General features: G+C 43.9%; 1 protein-coding gene across 1 annotated transcript in view; it reads left to right on the top strand.

Annotated features, from left to right (window-relative positions):
• Nucleotides 1-13,983, top strand: part of SPRED2 (sprouty-related, EVH1 domain containing 2) — a 116,885-nt gene that overhangs the window by 984 nt on the left and 101,918 nt on the right. The gene's annotated exons all lie outside the window — the stretch shown is intronic.

Here is a 13,983-nt window from a genome sequence, read left to right on the forward strand (position 1 = left end):
CCCCCGTCGCCCCCCCGGGGACGCATGCAGTTCTCCAGGCCCTGGCCAAGGTGCAGCTCCCCGCAGCCTCTCGGTCGCAGAGTCGGGTTTGATTCTTCCCCAGCCCCGCCGGAGGCCGTTCCAGTTGCGGGTGCAACGCAGGCTAGGCCGCTGGGCCCGGCGCCTGAGGTCGTCGGCCTCGGGTCCGAGCGGTCACCGCACAGCGGCCGCCACTACTCAGCGGCTGTGCCCGCCACCAGCCACTTTTTTTCTTCTTTTATTTTTTCCCTTTTTTTGTGAATAAGACGTTCTCCTTTATTGTCACATGATAGCCCTCCCCTCCTCCCCTGCACATTCATAAATCCGGAGTCTGCCTCGGCTCCTTTCATTCAGAGCTGCCTGCCATTTAGCCAAGGTAGTGGCGGCGCCGGCTTCGGCGCAAAGACCCTGTTCGAAGCCGCGGAAACTACCCCTAGAGGGAGGCCCCGGGAGTGTCTCTGGGGGCGTGGGGCCTGCGGGTAGACAGCTCCTGAGGCCCCGGTCTTTTGCCTCCTTGAGCATTGAGACTCGGTGCAGAGAGGGGAAGTGACTCAGGGCTTGGGCGAGAAGGCTTCTCTTGCAGCAGGTGACAGAATGCTGTGATCTACTCTAAGAATCTACTCCTTTTTTTAACGCCCCTTTATCCTTCGGCGTCTGCTGTTGCCAGGCTAGGAGGGAGGGGGTGTTGGGAGGGCTAGTCTTGGGGAAAGGGAATTTCCTTTCCTGTGGGTCCCCGGGGAGCGTCGATTGCAGTAACCCCTAGTCTGCTGGACACCCATAGCTGGAGAGGATCCCGCCTGGTGTATATGTTGTGGCCATCCCACTACATCTGCTGGCCCTTCTGTTTTAGACATTTTGCTTGGCCTTCGTAGACTATCTTGAAATGGGAAAGTGAAAAAAAAAAGTTGCGTTTCTAGGCTGAAATAATGGAGGGGAGTTATATGCTGCTGGGCCTTAACCCCTTCAGGACTTGGTTAGTAATAGGTATTTGTGTGGGTCCTCCTTTGTCCCTGCACGCACAAAAAGCAATGGTAGCCATGCCCTGGGCTTCGGAATTTCCCAAAGACCGACTCAACCACCCTAGGTTGGGTTCCTTGGCTCCATCCCTTGTGAATCCCGGCCTGGCCTCTCCCTTTTCACGGCAGCATGTTATCTGGTATCCAAAGAAGCAAAAGGACTTCGAGTGGGATCACCAGCAAGAAATAAATATCTCTAGTCCAGGCTTTCAGAGCAGTTGAACATGGAGAACTGGCTGCCCCCACTGCTGTCAGAAGCCCAGTTGAGACAATGGCTATTTGAGGACACGTTCTGGTTTCAGAAAATCAGAAAGCTGTGGCCCCTAAGCCCACTGCACAGCTTTGTCAGGATTACTTTTAATGTAATGACCTTGGCATGAGACATGGAATGCCCGGTCAGAGAGCAGGCTGCACGTGCTAGAAACTGGCATTTGTGGACACTCTACTATATTGTTCCATATTCTTATGTAATGACCCACCTGAAAATTTTCTTTTAAATATTAGTACCAGAAAGAAGGTTTCTGTTTGGGTTACAGGGCTTGCTCTGATTGTCTTTTCTTTTTGCTACTACTGTCTGGAAGCTCAGAGCCAAAATTATTGCTTGATCAGGGTAGCCATATTGGCCTAGGTTTCTTGCTAGACTTATTTACTCCTCTATAAATTTTGATCTTCTATTTTCCCTTCTAATGATTTCGTGTTTGAGGTCCCTCAGATACTTTTGGAAATAGGCAAGTTTTGTTACTTAAAAAGAATTGGTAACAATAAGCTGGAGACCTAGGGGAGTTATATTTGTGCCTTAGGTAAAATAGATTTTCTTGATAGTCCACATATTTTTCTTAAATGTCTGGTATATTTCACATCAGAATATAATAAATCAGAATCTTAATAACTGGTAAAATCATGCTTAATTAAAAAATAAATGTTTTGTCTTCTAATGTTCTCTTCCACGTCAATTTGAATCTCCTCTCTGATAAATATATAGTAATTCAGGAAAGCTTGTCTGTTCTATTCACTGATGGTCCTAAAAATTAGCTTTTATATAAAAACTACATTGACTCTTCTTTGATCCCACTCCAATTAGAAATGCATGTTAAGATTAACAATTCTACACATTTTTTTATATTTTAAAAATTAAAGACCATCAACAAAATATGGAAAGTGGTCTTTTATACATAGGAGTAGAAAATTTTTTGTAAGTCATACCATATCTTTAAAGCATTTGATCGTGGCTCTATGTGGTTTGGAAATTCGCAGACAAAAAATGAAGAAATCTTCTCAAGTGAGCTATAACCTCGGAGACCTCAGGTCTTCATTCAGCTTTTTTATTCTGTTCCTCTTCTGAACATACATCTTGCTGAGAGAATGGATTTGCAGCTTTGCCTGCAGTCATACTCCTAATGTTGAAAGGTTTCTCATTAAAAAAAAAAAAGCTTAATTATTTTTGTGGAACCATTTCAAAATTAGACATCAGAACTCACATTTAAATACTTGAGCTTAGCCCTAGTCAGTTTGGCTCAGTGGCTAGTTAGAGCATCGGCCCACAGACTGAAGGGTCCTGGGTTCGATTCTGGTCAAGGGCACGTGTGTGTCTCAGTTGGGGGCTTGATCCCCAGCCCTAGTCAGGGTGTTATGTGGGAGGCAACCAATCGATGCACATCAATGTTTCCCTCTCTCTCTCTGTCCCCCTCCTTTCCACTCTCTCTAAAAATCAATGGAATATCCTTGGGTGAAGATTAACAAAAAAATAAAAATAAATACTTGAATACTATCAACAATAAAAAATATATTTAAAAAATAAATAAATTAAATACTTGAGTTTACTTCCTAAAAAGGCGAGAATACTCTTGGGTGAAACCACAATACCATTAGCACACTTAACAAAATTAAGAATAATTCCCTGATGTCTTTAACATTCAGTCTGAATTGTCTGGGAAATGTCTTTTATAACTGGTTATTTCAGCCAGGAGCCAGTCAAAGATCCCATGTTAAATGCCACTCGTGAAATATACTTACAGTGCAAAGCTCAGCCATTTGCACACTTTCTGATCCCACCTAGATTTTATCTGAGTGTGAATAAAATAGGAATAAATATTAGTGATCTCATGAAGTTGCTGTGAGAATTAAATGAGATAGTTTATGTAAAATTTACAATCTAGCACCAAGCATAAAACAAATGTCCGGTGTGACTCTAGGGAGCACTGAGGTAGGAATTTTACAGGCTCAGCTTGCTAATTTTCAAATAACCCTGGGAAGGAGTTGTAGTTACTTGCCTAAGACGGCAGACATTTTTTTTAAGTGTTTGAATAAAAGTCTGTTGGTTAAAAATGGATTTAATTCTTTTTTAAAATGCGGTTTCATCCCTGTCGACTAATGCAACAATTATAATTGTATTTGGTTAACTAAGGGTGTGGAGAAGCCTCCTTCTGAGGAACTGCCATGTTCACATGAAGCCCTTGGAGTGGTTTGTGGAAATTGGGTGCAGAACTGTCTGGTGGTGGCGATATGTGATTGACAACTCAAAACCATGTTGATTCCAATCACTGTTCTAGGAACTGGGAAGTAGAAGCAATAGAACTGGGAAGTAGAACGCAATAGGCCAGGGCCTTCGTTTCTGCCTCTGCAGGAGAATCTCTGCAGAAATCACAATATTAACAATTTGCAGTAGCCGCAGGGTTCTGATGGAGTCTTCACACTTGAAGTTGGAGACAGCTGTGCTGATGAACTCCAATATTGGCATAGTTCCTATGTTACTGGGCTGAACACAAATACACAATCTCACAGCAAAATCCTCCCAAACTGAACAAGATGATAATAGAGGCAGAGCAGGAAGTGTTGGTGTGTGTGGTTGTTTGTTTTGGCTTATTTTCTCTTAAGTAAATTGGGCTGAGACTTTTTTTTTTTTTAAAGACCCAGTCATATTGATAAACTTGATGACTCTTCTTGTAAATATTTCTCTTTAATCAATATTTAAAGCTAGGACATTGATGATTTTTTTAAGGCACCCTCTAGGGCTGTTAGTCGCTGGGAGTAGAAAAGGAATATTTTGCCCTGGTGCATACAGTGCTCTGTGGAGCAAATGCATTTTCTTGGGCTTGCCTGGGTAGGCCTGGAGGATTATTACCACAGCTTGATGTGTCCCATGTCCTGGAAAGGAAGTCTGGCCAGGATCTTAGTAAAATTCCTGGTAGTCACTGGTGTAAGAGTTGAGGAACAACTGTTTTCTAACCACTCATTTCTCAGGTAATCTTTGTCAGCAGTATATTCACATGTGGCATAGTGCACCCACGATAGCAAATTGTGCTTATGTTCGTTATGCTACTCTCAAAGGGTAGTTGAATACTTATTTCAAAACAAAATTTCTGTTTACATGCACTTAGAGCGTAGAGGTAACGTAATGGATTTTGACTTTAGCATTTGGTACTTGTGATCGAAGAGATTAGAACAATCTGGGTAGCCTCTAAAAAGTATGGCTTTGGCTCCTCTGTGTACTGAAATAATGATTTTTCAAATCTGGTTGTTTTCATGCTTAGGTATATTTCCTGTGCTCCATTCATAAATGCTTAAAATGTAATTATCAGGTTAAGTTTTTAAATTGTCTTTCCAAGTTCATCTAGTAGTGACATTTTTGTCTTTTCATTTTCTTTCTCCTTCCTTCCTTCCTTCCTTCCTTCCTTCCTTCCTTCCTTCCTTCCTTCCTTCCTTCCTTCCTTCCTAAACCTTCCTTCCTTCCTTTCTTCCTTTCTTTCTTTCTTCTTTCTTTCTTTCTTTCTCTTTTTTTTGTTAATCCTCACTCGAGGATATTTTTCTATTGATTTTTAGAGAGTGTAAGGGAGGGAAGAGACAGAGAGAAACATTGATGTGAGAAAGACACACCTATTGGTTGCCTCTCACAGGTTCCCTGACCAGGGTCAGGGATCAAGCCTGCAACTGAGGTACGTGCCCTTGACCGGAATCGAACCCAGGACCCTTCAATCTGAGGGCTGATGCTCTATCCACTGAGCTAAACCAGCTAGGGCTGGCTTTTCATTTTCATTGTTTATTACTCTTATTTCTTTTTCTCCTTGCATTGCTTTGACTCTGGCCTCCAGCATTGATTTTTCAGATAAGCACTATTTATTTTGTATTTGCATCCTACCCTAACAGAAATACATAGAAGCAAGACCCATCTGCCCGTCTACTATGGGAGTAATAGCTTATATTAACCCTTTTAGGCTTGCTGCCCATAGAAGGCTTTCTGCAAATGTTTATTGATTGGTTAAAGTAAAGAGTCATTAATTTAAAAATCATTTTACCTTATGTAAAAATTTAAACAGTTATTCATATTGTACCAACATCCAAAAAGACTTTGAGGTTGCTTTTTAAAAATTACCATGAAGGGCCGGCTGCATGATGGTAGTAGAAGAAACATGGTCTTTGGGGTGATACCCTGCCCCAACTCTCCATTAACTCAGGGACCCTGAAAAGTATCCTGAGCCATGAGTTCTGGGTTAATGTAATCCAAGTTCATTCTGCTACCTACTTGACAAACGGTCAAAAAGTGGAAATGTGAAGTATTGTAGCACAGCACCTGATGAACTGGGAAATCAGTAGCTCATCCACCTTTGGTAGGTCTTACATCATGTAGCAAGCAATCATTTCCCTTCAGAATTTCCAAGGGAGAGAATACCCATTAACTATGCTAGCCTCATAGCAACCTTTTGAGGCAGGAAATGGGGCTCCCACTTTATAGTTAAGAGAATTGAAGTGACTTGCTCAGGGGGGGGGGGGGTGTGGGATAATTAGAAGTCACGTTCTTTTCATTTGGCCTTCCAGTGCTGTCCTGGTAGGCCCCCTCTAACAGCAGCTTAGATTTTATGTTATAGTATCAGCAATGCCCAGCTGTCTATTGGCCCCTTTACTCAATGATCCTAGTTGTCTATGCTTTTTGAGAGTTTATGTTTTTAGTAGCTTGTCTCCTCTCTTACTGTCAGTAATCTTACCTCTAGTAGCATCCTTGGCTCTCTTGCCATCCTTATCTGTGGTCTAGAAATCATATTACCAGTGGCGTTCAAATAGTTTCCAAAACAAGAGTCAATAGTCTTGTGGGGATGGGCGGGCCAAGGGTTCTCTTAGGAATAAGACTGTGGTCTAGAAATCATATTACCAGTAGCATTCAAATAGTTTCCAAAACAAGAGTCAATAGTCTTGGTGGGGATGGGCGGGCCAAGGGTTCTCTTAGGAATAAGGTGGCTTATGACTTCTTTTGTCTACTTGTATGCTATGTTGGTGTTTGCATTTTATATTTCCAGCCAAGGAATAACATGGATGCTGGACCGGAGGTTTAATTTAGTCATCAACATCCCAATAATTTTATTCATTTTTACAGACTTTTTGAAGCCACTTAAGTGTGCATATAGTCTTACTATAGTAATTAAATTTCTCTCTTTTGCTTAATAGCATGAATCAAACCTGTGACTTCTCAGGCTCAAAATTCCAAACCAAGTCTGCTTTACCAGGATGGTGTGCACCGGCTCCATGTTACGTCTGGCTCTGGTTGCCTTCTCATTTATCTGCGCATGCACAGGTTTTAGATCAGGGCTCTGCCATTTGTAAACCAGCTTTGCATCCTGTACCATCCATTCTTAGATGTCTTTTACACTAAGGAAACTTAGGAGGTACTGGAATTACAGGTGTCCATTTGGAGTGTGGTAGACTTTGATTCCAAAAAAACTTGACTTTAGAGCATACCTGGACTCTAGTTACAAAGCCATATATAAATTATTTTATTGAATAAAATAAGTAACAGTGTGGGTGAGGCTGTAGGAAAGGGAGCCACTAGCTGTTGAGTGCCATTCACTTACTGCAACAAACGTACCAGACACCTAATCTCCCAGACAGTTAACGGAACTGTGACTCAGAGACCTCTCTGCCCTCAGGGAGTTTACGCTCGAGGGTCCTTGGCACTTGCACATGCCTTAAGGGTGTGTGATGATTGTCTGGTGGCTGCAGACTTGTTTTCCCTTTCCTTCCCATCTTTTTGCAGGTTCCCTCCTGCGGGCCTTGGAACTCCCAGATTTGGGTAGAGGGATAGAATCCCCAACACGTTCTACAAGTTATATTTAAGGGGAGTGTATGTGGTGTGGACAAGTACTCGCACAAGCACACGAAGATGGGATATGTATGTTAGCCAAGCGTCCACAAACTACAGGCAGGAAAAGACTCAGAGAGGTTAAGTATCTTGTCTGGGGTCACAGAGCCGGCTTTGTTATTTTTAACCCAGATCCTTTGACTTCAAATCCCATGTCTGTAGAACAACATTGTGTATTATGACTTCACAGAGCCTCAGTTTTCTCTTATACAAATACGTGCTGTGTGTACAGCTTGGTTTATATTACTGTGGAGTGAATGACATTAGAATTTACTTAAGAATCCTGTAAACGCCTCAAAGCTGTGAGGTGTCATTTCCTCTTCACATTCTTCTTTTTGCTCTGTGGAGCAGGGAACCAGTGCCCACTGAGGTGGCCTGTTCTACCCTATATAATAAAAGCCTAATATGCTAAGTGTCTGGTCATCCGGTTGTCTGTTCAACCAATCAAAGTGTAATATGCTAGTCAACCAGTCAACCAGTCGCTATGATGTGCACTGACCACCAGAGGGCAGACACTCCAACAGGTAGTTTAGCTTGCTGCTGGGGTCTGGCCGATTGGAACTAAGCAAGATGAGCTGGACACACCCTGGAGCCCTCCCTCAGCTCCTTCCCCCGGCCAGCCCCACCCCCGGTGGGCCCCCATAGGGGCAGGCCTGCCTGGACCCCACCCGTGCACGAATTCGTGCACCGGACTTCTAGTACTGATATAAAGAGCAGCTCTACGGGTACCTCTTTTGGAACAGGAACTAACTACCTTACCCTTGATGGGAAAAGTGTGTGTGAGCAGAAGGCTTAAACAAAGCACAGTAGTCTCCTGGCCCTGTGTTTTAGCCTAGCTCAGGGGTCCTCAAACTTTTTAAACAGGGGGCCAGTTCACTGTCCCTCAGACCGTTGGAGGGCCGGACTATAGTTTTAAAAAAAAAACTATGAACAAATTCCTATGCACACTGCACATATCTTATTTTGAAGTGAAAAAACAAAACGGGAACAAATACAATATTTGTATTTGCATGTGGCCTGCGGGCCGTAGTTTGAGGACCCCTGGCCTAGCTGTTTGAGAGGGGGGTTAAACTTGAACGTGCATAGGGAACCACCTGGGAATCTTGTAAAATGGGGACTGTGTTTCAGTCAGGCCCGAGATTTTGCATTTTTAACAAACTTGCAGGTGCTGCTGGTACTGCTGATCCATGGACTCCACTTTGAGTAGCCAGGGCCTCTCTATGGTGGGATGATGGGGAGCTCACGGCTGCCAGGTTTGTGTCTTCAGAGGCAACTCACATACCTGGCTTTTGGGATCTGTTGAGGAAGCTCATTGAACAAAATACACAGAGAGCCTTTACCAAGCTCCTGCCCTTCCCTTTTCCCGGCAGGACTTCCAGCTTTGAGGTATAGCTTGATTTTAGACAGGACTGTGCGGAAATTTTTTTTTCTTTTCTTTTCTTAGGGCTTAAAAAAGTTGTTAGTGAATGCCAGGAGACCCAAGAGTTCCATCACTTAACAAGAAATGCGAAGTTCCTGCACTGGGTTTGTAATGTCTGATAGTCAGCTGGCACTCCCGTACCCTCCAGACAAATCAGTCTTGTGTGGAAAGCCTGCCGTCCTGGGAAGCGGGCACGCTCAGCCCTAGAAGAAATCACAGGAAGTAATTAAACAGAGAAGGTCAGAGAAAGAGGAAGTGGTTGTGTTGTTTCTGATGCGAATTGCATTGTTGTTCCTGGGGATCAAGATCATGATGTTTAAATCTTCTGGAATGTGGCTGCTTGGGGATTTGATTGTATTTAAATTGCAGCCCTTTTAGTTTATTCTTTTAGACAGCAATCTAGTTAGGAAATGAATTGCTTTTAGGTCTTATCAGGAATCCCCACGTGCCTAAGCAGAAGTCTTAAACAGGGAGTTGCTTATAGCTTGGCAAATTGCACTTAAATGAAATGAATGTCAAGACTATTAGAGGTTAATTTTAGGTGTCTGGAGTTCTCCCTAATTCTCCTGATTAAACACTTTAACATAATAGTTTTCTTAATTGGAATAATGATAGAATATTAGCATGCATATTAAACCATTTACCCAAATTTGAATAGGGTTAAAATGCAAATTAGCCATCACTTGTCTCTTTAGAGATAATTCCTGGGGAGAGATGGGGAAGAGACTGGAATATGAATTGGGAATGGGCCTTTCTTCTGGCAGCATTGCTAGGAAAGCCAAGAATAGACCAGAGGACTGAAGTGAGAGATCCTTTGTTTCCTCCAAAAAGAGGTTCTAAAAATACCAGTGCCTGTGACCTACCAAGTGGAGGTAAATGCAATGGGAAAGCTGAGTGAGCTGAGTGGACGTCCCTTCTGGTTGACTTTGCAGTTGCCTGTCACATTTTCCTGTTAGACAAAGGTGGTAAGAGACTTAAGGCCCCTCCCCAGCATTTAGACACCCCCTCTGAAGTCTTGAACGGATGCCACCACCCAGCAGTTCCCAAATCAGTGGCTGGGAGCCCATAAGCAAGCACTCTTAAGTATTGTTTGTGAACCAAATACATAAAGACACCCATATATATCTGTTACTCTCTTTCAATGTATTTATGGAATAATAAAACACAACCTCATTAAAATACTGCTGAATTCACTGTGGATGTTTGTTGTATTTTTCTCAACTCACAGTTATTAAAAGGCACAACTATAATCCCTGGGGAGAAGGGGCTAGTCCCTGAATTTTCTCCCTTTGAGTGCTCTCCTGAGAAAGTTGTGACCCGCATGCTAGATGGAAGAGAAGATGCACGCTCCTTCTCTGGGGGACACATGTGTAGAGGGTGTGGTCCCACGGCAGGAGGGTTTGAGTGGAAGGCCTGAAGGCAAGCAGAGGGCCAGTGTCTTCGGAGGTGGAAGGGGGAGCTGAAAACGAGCCTCAGGACCTCTTTTTTAGAGACGTGGCATCAAGTTAGGTCTTCTCATGAGAGGAGGGAGAGCTGAGGGAGTGCGTCTCCTCTATTCCAGCTCTTTCCTCTCTCCACTTACATCAGCATTTATCAAACATGTGTGCTGTGCAGCACACAACTCTTTATTTATTGTGCAAAAGAGGATACACCCAACACTGGAAGCTCTTGATGGGTACCAAGTAGCAAAGAAGGTGGGTACTCGGTTGCCATGTGTAGTAAGGTCTGGGAGTCAGGGAACGGAGGTCCCCTCCCTCTTTGCCACCACCCTGCTGTAGGACCTTAGGCAAGGTGTCGAGCTTCTTCTCTGGACTCAGTTTTCTCATCTCTAAAATAAAGAGCTTGAATCATATAGTATTGAAGAACTCTTATAATTCCAGATATTGCAAGGACAGTTCATGTTTAAAAACTCATTCTTAGTATAATAATCTTTCTTTAATAGAGACAAATACAAAGAAGAAATTAAAATACCTCTTGCTGCATTGTTGCAATGTACCCCACGAATCACAGAAGGACGCCCCAAGAAGTCGAATTAAAGAGTCACATTTATTGCAATCCGGGACTATGAGGGGCCATTCCCCAAATCTCATAGTAACAAGATGGTCGCAGCTCCAAGGTTATATAGGCAAAAAATCACAAAGGTATTGATTACATACCAGGGTTTGTAATGAGGAACTTGGCTCGAAAAAAGCAGTTTACAGAAGCAGAATTAAGCGTGTTAATTATAGTTTTGGGTCTCGGGGTCACTGAATTGACAGAAATTCATTATCTAGAGCCCTCGGGGCTGGAATGAGGAACCTAGTTTGCAAAAAGCAGTTTAAACAGCATGTTATAAACACATTATCTAGAGCCCTTGGGTAACCTGGGTTAAACTTAGGCATGTTATCTAAATTACAGTTTTGGGTCTAGAGCCCTCTGACCTTGGGATAACTGTGCTGTCCTTCCCAGGTGAAGGAAAAATGTGCTTTCTAAGACCAGTATGATCACAACCCATGGGATATTCACGTTACAATCAATAAGGCATTTAATCGAATGGGATGATTTATATAATTCAGAAAATCAAAATAACCTGTCCATTGTTAAACAAAGCAAATAGGTACCATACTTCAGCATCAGCCCAGGGGATGAATGTTCACCGTTAATAAGGGGGCGGGGGCTTGAGTTTTAAAGGACTCATCTAAAGACGGTGCTGGTATTTGGGGGAGGCAAGTTGGGGAGGAGGCAACTTGTGGCCAAAGGTTTTATTCCATAGACAGGGAAACTCCACCCCCAGGTTTCTGCTGAGGGAGCTCAGCGAAAGAGCTGGTCCAGTGGGCAGAGACTAACTATGGAAAGCTATTATGTGTCCTTGTGAGGTAGAGGATACATTGCTCTTTCTAAATAGAGTAAAATGGTTGCAACTTGACCATCTAATTGTAGAACTGGAGAGGATCTTGGGAAAATACCAGCTCAGCTCCCTTTTACACATAAATTGCAGTCCAGAGAGGTTGAATGAGGAACCCAGGGTCACACAGCCAGTTGGTGATTTGGGATATTTCAGGGCAGAGATGTCACCTGACTGTGGTTCCAGTCCTGTTTGGGGTGCTGTGTTAAACATTCATGACAATTGCTACCCTCGAGTTGTGGGGCCCTCAGGAGATAGGAGAAAGACGGTGGTAACCTACTCAGTATACAGGTAAATGTGGCCCATATTGAAACCATTGACATTGACTATATTGCTAGCCTTGGTTAGTCCCTGTCCGGGGCTGAGACAGATGAGCTTGCCTAAACGCTGTGCCTGGGTGGTTTCCACCCTCGGGGACAGGAGGGTAGGGATGGAGGCAGAGGAGGGCCTCCTTCAGCTCACCATCCTGAGAGGGAAGATGAACCCTTAGATGAAAAGTTGAAATACATGTGATGTTCCCAGGTTTTTACACCTGGGCACCAGCAAAAAAAGTTGATGAAACATTGCCTTCTGTTCTCCCCGTGTGTTTGTTTTTGATGTTAACTGCCAAGGTGGTGTGGTCATAGACAGCAGGAAGTAATATCTGATATGCAGGTCTGCTGGGGAGGGGGTCTGTGGATTCAGGAGGGGAAGGGTGGTGGTTTGGCACATTCCTGTGAGAACTCAGCACTTCTAAGCAAACGGGTGCTTTTACAGCAGAGAGAGGAAGGGAAAAGTTGACCGGCTGGTCATATAATGAACATTTTTTATGGTAGCTTTTTAAAAATTTATTTATTTTTTATTGATTTCAGAGAGGAAGGGAGAGGGAGAGAGAGTTAGAAACATCAATGATGAGAGAGAATCATTGATCGACTGCCTCCTGCACGCCCCCTACTGGGGATCGAGCCTGTAACCTGGGCATGTGCCCTTGAATGAATCGAGTCCAGGACCCTTCAGTCCCCAGGCTGATGCTCTATGAACTGAGCCAAACCAGCTAGGGCAATGGTAGCTTTTTAATTTAGGTTTTTGTATGGGTGCTGTCCCATTGGTTAACTCCAGATAAGGTTCAGATATCCTCTAGGGCAGTGGTCGGCAAACTCATTAGTCAACAGAGCCAAATATCAACAGTACTTCTTCAAAATAGACTCACCCAGGCCGAAAACCGACTTCTGCGCATGGGCCACGAAGTTTCAATCGCACTGTACATGTGCGCCCGCACGTGGTATTTTGTGGAAGAGCCACACTCAAGGGGCCAAAGAGCTGCGTGTGGCTCGCGAGCCGCAGTTTGCCGACCACGGCTCTAGGGAATCATGCGGCCTAGTAAGTTTTGTGGCCAAGGACATGTGGAAACCTAGGCTTGAGGGAGAATGAAAACTTCCCTAAACCAAGACGCAGTATCCCTGAGAGGAGACACCCCACTTTGCCGTGGTTAGACTTGATCCGTTTTCCATTCGCTTTAAAACTATACTTCTCAGTCAGGACTTCTTGGAGATTACAAGATTCATACTGCTTGTGTAGGATGGGGAACTAATTTTTTTTAAAAATTTCCTTTTCTTGGGGTTCTGCACCACTTGCCTTTTGTTTCCCCTTATTAGTCCCCATCCACTGGGCAACCTTCTTACTCCTGGAGTAGAAGGGTCCTTTGTGAGCTTGAAGATTGCATTGGCCTTTCCGGCCCCTTGGCCCAGTACTTCTGACTCACCTGAAGGGTCAGGGTGGTTTGGTTATAAATGGTTTACCTGCAGGTCCCCTGTCCTCCATTCCTCTTGTTCCGCATTGAGCAGTACAACAGTGACCAGGAGAATTGGACAGGTATGGTCAGCCCCCACCCCTGGCATTGCAGCCTGAAATGGAGCCCCTCTCCCAACTGCCCCCCAACAAGGACGATTTATCAATAAGAGGCCCGGAGGGGTGCAGATTGAGGCTGTTTGGGGATGCTGTCTAGGACACCACACCTTCCCATCTTTGCACTCTTACCTTCCTCCTCTCTAGACCAGTGGAATTAGAACTTCGCTCCGTGCCCTGTGTTAGTATTTTAAAAATCCAGAAGATTCTGATGTACCTTAAACTAATCAGGGTTTGGAAGAGAGTTGTAACCAACCAAGACCAGGGAGGCACTGACCAGGGAGCATTGATTCTTTTGAAAGACACCCCCCCTCCACCCCCGCAGGTGATGGATGTTAACTAAACTTACTGCGGTGGTCATTTTACAATATATACAAATATCGCATCATGTTCTACGCCTGAAACGAATAAAATGTTGTAAGTTAATGCTGATTAGTCCGTCATGTCAGAAGGCATTCAAAAGGCCACACACATTCATATCAGTGAATGGGAATGTTCTGAGGAATGTTGGTCCTTCCATTCCCACCCTTTCCTCGAGGTTCCATCTCATTCCAGTTAGATAGCAAATAATCTCTTAGGGAGGACAATACCAAATCGATGTTAACATGAAGGGAGATCACAAGAGACAATAAAA

Source organism: Myotis brandtii, unplaced genomic scaffold, assembly GCF_000412655.1.
Source record: "Myotis brandtii unplaced genomic scaffold, ASM41265v1 scaffold84, whole genome shotgun sequence".
NCBI lineage: Eukaryota > Metazoa > Chordata > Mammalia > Chiroptera > Vespertilionidae > Myotis > Myotis brandtii.